This window comes from Lathyrus oleraceus, chromosome 7, assembly GCF_024323335.1.
Source record: "Lathyrus oleraceus cultivar Zhongwan6 chromosome 7, CAAS_Psat_ZW6_1.0, whole genome shotgun sequence".
Classification (NCBI taxonomy): Eukaryota; Viridiplantae; Streptophyta; class Magnoliopsida; order Fabales; family Fabaceae; genus Lathyrus; species Lathyrus oleraceus.
In genome coordinates, this window is record NC_066585.1 from 379,223,890 (window position 1) to 379,231,260 (window position 7,371).

At 39.3% G+C, this 7,371-nt stretch overlaps 1 pseudogene; it reads left to right on the forward strand.

Moving 5' to 3' along the window:
- The first annotated feature begins 1,103 nt into the window (after positions 1–1,103).
- LOC127103923 (polyadenylate-binding protein-interacting protein 7-like) lies at positions 1,104–2,483 on the forward strand (annotated as a pseudogene).
- The last annotated feature ends 4,888 nt before the right edge of the window (positions 2,484–7,371 follow it).

The following is a 7,371-nucleotide window of genomic DNA, read 5'->3' on the forward strand; positions in this document are numbered from 1 at the left end:
GCTACTTCATCTGGTCACTGTATTTCAAACCCATCTCTCGCCATTGTCATGCCATTTTTCACTAGTTCATGAGTCTTTTCTTAAGCCCTATTTCACTGTACATCTATGTTTTATTCATTTTGTGTCCATGGTTTCATTCATTTTCCATTGGTCCATTGCTACCCTAAGTTCATCTATGCTTCGTACCATCCATCACTTACATTGATTTAATTTTTTGTCCACCCACAATCACTTATGTCTCTTGATTGTTTCATTCAAGATTTGTTAGGGTATTTCATTTGCTTTGATTCTAGGCCAATTTCAATTCATGTTAAGCCATCCACATTCAAGTTCATCATGACAAATTCAAGTTTTATTCAAATATCATGTTCATGTATAATTGTAAATTCAATCAATTCCATCTAAATTCAATTCAAGAACCAATCTATTTCATCCATTAGGTATCAATTCCATTCAATACAAGCATGAAAATGTCCAAAGTATGGAAAATTATAAGAAATGACAACTTTGACCAAGTGTTGACTTTGGTCAACGATTGACTTTTTGGTTAAATTTGACCAAAGTCAACCCTAAAACCCTAGTTTCTATAACCATAATCCTAATTTCATCCATAATCGTCCATGACCTAGGTTGATTGGTCAATTGCACACTAGGCCTTTGTTTCCAATCTTGATGTCATGTTGTCCAACCATCCTTCATGTGTACACAAAGCCTAGCAAGGCATGAATGAAATCATAGGCCATAATCAACACTTGTACCATTCCACGTCATCATAACAATGCCATTACAAATTAAAAAATTGCATACAGGAAGCCATGGCTATGCTATCTAAAAAAGGCAATGTCAGAATTGAAGCCATGAAGCAAACTCGGTCATAACATCAGGCCTGCATACATGCTGCAGAAGGCCTAAACCAGTTCTATAAACCGTCAAATCATAACCACAGTTCTCAATTCATAGGCCATGAAGCAACGTTGTTAAACCAAAACAAACCGGCGCACAAGCTATACACCAACACGAGTAGTGCCTTCCAAACTGCACATCACAACATAATCAGAATTGAACCTAGTCGTTAAGCGACCAATCCAGATGCACTGGACATAATGTACAATACTATCGAATATGTTATTAAAGGTTCGGAAGGAAAATTCACTTTTCCATACCAGGGAGTTGGAATTGTGAATATGAGTCAAGAATTATCTCAACAGCACCTTAATGGAAATACCATTGCCGATAAATTACGGCTTTCCAATTCAACTTACCGGGAAGAACCATCTTCAACAAGCTTTTTGAATTCATTTGCAAAGCCTTGGGATAGACCCGTTGGGAATAACAGTCTGCATAGCAGCGGTAATGAGGCACTTGCTTGTGATGACAATGCTAGGCATGGATTTTTAAATGATGTTTTGACTGAGAACGCTATCATGGATGAGACTGATTTTAACCTTTTGGACTTTTTAGCTTCTCTATTCCCTGGTTTTGCATCAGAAAGCCTTGCTGAAGTTTACTTTGCAAATGGATATGATTTAAATTTGACCATTGAGTTGCTCACTCAGTTAGAGATCCAAGTCGATAGTAATTTCATCCAGAACCCAAGCCCGAAGACGTTGTCATCTCCCAATCTGACTGGAATGGACTTTCCAGCACTTGCTTCAACAAACGGCCAGACTACTGCTGCAAAATATGCAAGAGATGATGTTCAACAAAGTGGCAGTCCTTACTTACCGAGTGGCAAAAACTTGCTCATGTTCAAATATGGATCTTCTTTTCCATCTAGAGGTGCTACTGACTTTGTTTCAGCTGTCAGGAAATTAGCTGCTTAGGACTCTGGAATATGGGAGTATGATAGAAGTGGTTCTGGTGATGCTTCCACTAGATCAAATAGGAGTTTAAATGTTCTTGTCAGTGCCTACAATTGAGGACAGGGGAGAACTAACCTTGGGGGTAGGTTTCAAAACCGTGGTTCTGGCTGGCCAGCTCCTGTCTGGCTTGAAACTGGTTTCTCTTGCAAATATGTATTCTGAATTCCGGGAGGAGGCTCGTGATCATGCACGCTTACATAATGCATATTTTGAGCAGGCACGACAAGCTTACCTTATCGACAATAAAGCCCTTGCAAAGGAGCAAAGTTCTAAAGGGCAACTGCATAACATGCATAAGAAAGAAGCTCATGGGAAAGCTCAATACTCTATTTACCGCCAAAGGAATCCAGATGATCCAGAGATGCAAGTTAATGGTAGGGGACATGAGAGAATGATATACCTACACAGGCTCCCGTAAGTGAAGCGGTTCACGTGCTGAAACACGAACTGAGTGTGCTAAGAAGCACAACCAGAGCCGTTGAGCAGCGTTTGCATGTTTATATATGTGTTGGTACCGGTCATCATACCAGAGGTTCCCGCACTCCTGTAAGACTTCCGATAGCTGCACAATGTTACCTACTCGAAGAAGAGGATCATGATTTATGCCCCGCAATTATCTGAAGATCTTGTCTCTGAATCTTCAAGGTATCTTTATTTGATTGAAGAGAAACTTTCAGCTCCAAGAATAAGTGACGCCGATATTTCTTTGGATCCTCAAGTCCCATTTGTTATTCGTCGAGGTTTTGGTAAAGGCACTACTGATTATGTCCTCTTCAGCCATGAAAGTTGCTCCTGGTTCATTTAACAGAATAATACTTTGCGCACATCACACATGTGTAGTTGGTAGTGCAAAAAGAGATGCAGTATGGAAGAGGGTCTCTAAGTGTCTGCTAGCACATGACCTTGATGTAATTGATATTGTAAACTCTGTACAGGTTTTACTGGGATAAGTGGTTTTGAGCAGTGCTAATCTTCTAGAACATGAAGCAGCAATATCATCACTGTCCAACTTGATGACTATAACCCCCGGAAATACATATATGGAAGCTGTCGTGCAGATGAAAATTGATATAACAGTTACCTCAACCGCAGACACTGCAACAACAAAATGGGCCTAAGCATACCAGCTGCAGGAAATGCAGCAACATAATCCAGAGGCCATGTGATAGCTTTGTAAACCAACACCTGCAACTGCATAAAACTACAGCTCTTTCTCTCCTTTCCCATTTTAATCACGAGGATCTTCGCATGATAGCTTAGAACAGAACCATTTTTCAGACTGTGAACCTTGGCTTCACAATGCCACAAAGCGACATGATGACGTCTCCTTCAGCACTAGTGTCAAAGTACATGTTTTGTTGAAGCGGGTGCGTGTTGGTGTAAGCCCTAGAGGCCAATACTTTTGGTACGTGTATCGGATTATTTATTAATAATAAAAGGCTTTTTCTTTATTATGTTTGTCTAATAAAGTCCCTAGAATAGATAGTCCTTTTAATGTATCAAGTGTGACTTAATCATGAGATCACATTAAACATAAGGACAATATTCTTAAAGTATCCATAGTCGAGCTTTATTGTGAAGTGGGATAACATTAAAGCATTAAGACTATTATGTATATAGACTGATGATCACATCTCATGGATCATGGATAAGGAGTTATCAAGTCTTAAACATAGGTATGAATATTAAGAGTAATATTTATACTGGATTGACCCGCTATGAGAATACTATATAGAATATTATGCAAAGTGTCATAAGTTATTCTCATGGTGATAATGGTGTATACCACCCTTCGACCTGAAACCATTATGGACCCTAGATGTAGAGTCGAGTGCCTTATTGCTGATCAAACATTGTCCGTAACTGGATGACCATAAAGACAGTTGATGGGTACTCCACGAAGCATGTTAAGGGACATGAGTGACCTAGATGGAATTTGCCCATCCTGCGTAACATGATAAATGTCTATGGGCCCAATATTGAACTGGACAAGGATGACACAGTCTATGCCTTGTGTTCAATTTAGACATAAGGGCAAAAGGGTAATTGTACACATAAGTATTATCACAAAAGGATTTGTCAGATCACATGACATTTTCGTGTCTTGGGTAGCAGTGATGTGTTCCTAGATACCGCTCACTGTTTATTATGTTAAATACGTGATTTAATATAATTGCAAATGCCGCGAAAACCTACAGGGTCACACACAAAAGGACGGATTGATGAGAGATAAAGTAACTAAGGAATACCGTAATGTACGGTGCCCTTAAGTGAATTGTAGAACATCGTAAGGTACGGTGTACTTAAGTAGAACACGAAATATGATAAGGTACCACGCGCTTAAGTCATTTTGGCATATTATAAGATATGGGCCACATACACTTGAGTGGGCTTTTTAGCTTGCAGCCCATACAAGTGGTTCTATAAATAGAACCCTTGTGTAGAAGCATTTGTGCAGTTGCAATTTCGTTTCTCTCTCTCTCTCTCTCTCTCTCTCTCTCTCTCTCTCTCTCTCTCTCTCTCTCTCTCTCTCTCACTCACTCAGAGCCTTCACTCGTAGCAGCTAGCACTGAGATTGAAGGAATCCGTTCGTGTGGACTGAATAGAGGCGCTGTCATCGTTCAACGTTTGTGATCGCTCCGTAGATCTGCATCAAAGGTTACAATCACCACAAGAGGTAACGACTCTATCACTGATCATGCCCATTCGTAAGGATCACTAAAGGAGAAATTTCAAATTCCGCTGTGCTTTGGATCGCCATTCTCCTTCAGTGGTATCAGAGCCACTTACGAAACCATGCATCTGATAGTTGTTTATTTTCTGTATTTTCTCTATTAATACGATTAAAAGACAGAATGAATCAAAGAATAAACGAGTAATTAAATTTGGCATCATGTGTGTACGATTTGGATGATTGATGTTGACTATGCTTCGGAATCCGACATTAGTATGGTGAAGCAGCGATACATCGATCGTCCATAGGTTATGCAATCGAGATCAATCAAGTTATATATATGATATAAGTAATCCTGATGCAAAATACGGTATATATGATATACTGTTTCTGTTTCGTTCATTCAAACACTTAATGGTTGTTTTCCTTTGAGCGATCAATAGTCGTTTGCTTCTTGATCCGACATTAGTATGGTGAAGCAATGACGTGTTGATCAATCATACTGAATCAACAATTGAGATGTGTTTGACGGTCTGAAATTGGTGCATTAGGGTTAATGACGACACAAGGGTTGTGTTGTCAAAGAGTTATGCGATTAGGGTTGTGACTGCGCAAGAGTTGTGCATTAAAGTATCAAGTGTTGATGTGAAAAACGACGTCGATTTCAAATGAATTGTTCATTAAAATTTTCGGTGCGGGGCGCTGCCCTTACAACCCCGCAAGGGGCGCTTCCCGGTTAACCCCCATCCGATGATCGGTCAGCGGAACCACCATCCGCTGACCGGGAAGCGGACCCCCGGCTAACTCTGCGTAGTGTGATTGGTCGCCGAAATTTAATTTGGTTTTAATTAATTAAAAGAATTAAAATTTATAATAATAGTGTGTTTATTATTATTGTCTTGTGGTGATCGGTTATGGCCTTAGTTTTCCTTTATTTTGTTTTGGGTTTTTAAAATACGGTCAGCGTGTCGTGCCTCTCTTTTAATCTCTTAATGTAACTTATTTTCTCATCTCACTCCCTCGTATGTAAAACGAGTTTCTTTTATGTAATGTAATGTTATGAAGAAAGAGAAGAATTTAATATCAAAGGAGGACAACCTTGAAGATCTTGCTTGGAGAAGCTTAGATCGTTATTAGGTTATCTTAGGTTCTCTCATTGGCTTGGGAGAACAATTGCGTTAGGGGCCATAACTGTTTCATTATGTATGTTGATGCATGTGATTGTATGTTGATGCATGTGAGAGACGATTTATATGATAAATAAGCCGGTGAGATCAGAATATTGCAAATTCCCTCAAATTAAATATTAAGTTTATGCTTTCCAAGTTTTAGCACTCATCAAGACTAGTATCGGATAATGTAGGTTTCGCCTACGCGAGGTGCATGTTCTATATTAGTAAGGTGCGATGGGATAATTGTAATATCCAATTGCTAAAACAATGGGTCAAACTTAACTAACCAAATTATAATAAGATTATATATGTTTAGAAGCAAGAGTTGGAAATGATCCACGTGATGGATTGGAATAAGGAGTTATTCACCCAACTAAAATATTCAAGAGTTGTATTAGATACAATTGGAAGGAGTTCCTACCTAAATAACCTAGTTTTGTGTAATCCGCCTACGCGGACTTAAAACAAAGTGAAATGTGGATCTCGCCTCACTAGAAAATCTTCCAACGAGATTTTCCGAATCAAATGGTGAGGGTCATTTGTTTTGAGTAAAATAGTGGGAGCATATTTAATTAAAGGCCTAATTAAATATGTTATTGATACTTATATTTTCATTATTTTCATGTAGATTACCATGACAACAAACACCTCTAACAACATTTTGCGATCAATCCTTGACAAGGAAAAATTGTCTGGGACAAATTTTCTGGATTGGCACCGAAATCTGAGGATTGTCCTCAAACATGATAGAAAGTTGTATGTCTTGGAGAAACCTGTTCCTGAAGAGGAACCTCCTAGTTTTGCACCTAAGGCGGAAAGAGATGCTTATAAGAAGCATGTCGATGATGCCAATAAAACTGCTTGTCTCATGCTAGCTACCATGAACTCAGAGTTGTAAAAGCAACATGAGAACATGGCAGCGTTAGATATGATCGAACACCTGAAGATGCTCTATCAAGAGCAAGCAAGGCATGAAAGGTTTGAAGTTTCAAAAGCCCTTTTTCAAGGAAAGTTAGTTGAGGGAGCCCCTGTAGGTCCCCATATGCTCAAGATGATTGGGTATGTGGAGAACCTTAAGAGGTTGGGTTTTCCCCTCGGAAAGGAACTTGCGACTGATTTAATCTTGCAATCATTGCCAGATAGATTCAGTCAATTTGTCCTAAATTTCAATATGAATGATATGGACAAATCTCTTCCTGAACTGCTAGCCATGTTAAGAACTGCTGAGCAGAATCTGAAGTCAAAAGGAAAGTCCATTCTGATGATCGGAAATGGAAAGAGACAGAACAAAAGACCCACCAAGCAGGGTGATAAAGGGAAAGGAAAGGAAGTTGCCAAACCCAAACCCACTGTTGCTACTTTGAAGCCTAGTGGAGGCATAGCAAAGGAAGGCACCTGCTTCCATTACGGTAAGACCGAACACTAGAAGAGAAAATGCCCAAAGTACCTGGAAGATAAGAAGAATGGAGTAGAGACTTCAACTTCAGGTATTTTTGTTATTGAAATTAATCTATCTACTTCTGCATCATGGGTATTAGATACTGGATGCGGTTCTCACATTTGTACCAATGTGCATGGGATAAAAAGGAGTAGAGATTTGGCAAAAGGTGAAGTTGACCTACGAGTTGGCAATGGAGCAAAGGTTGCTACTTTAGCCGTAGGA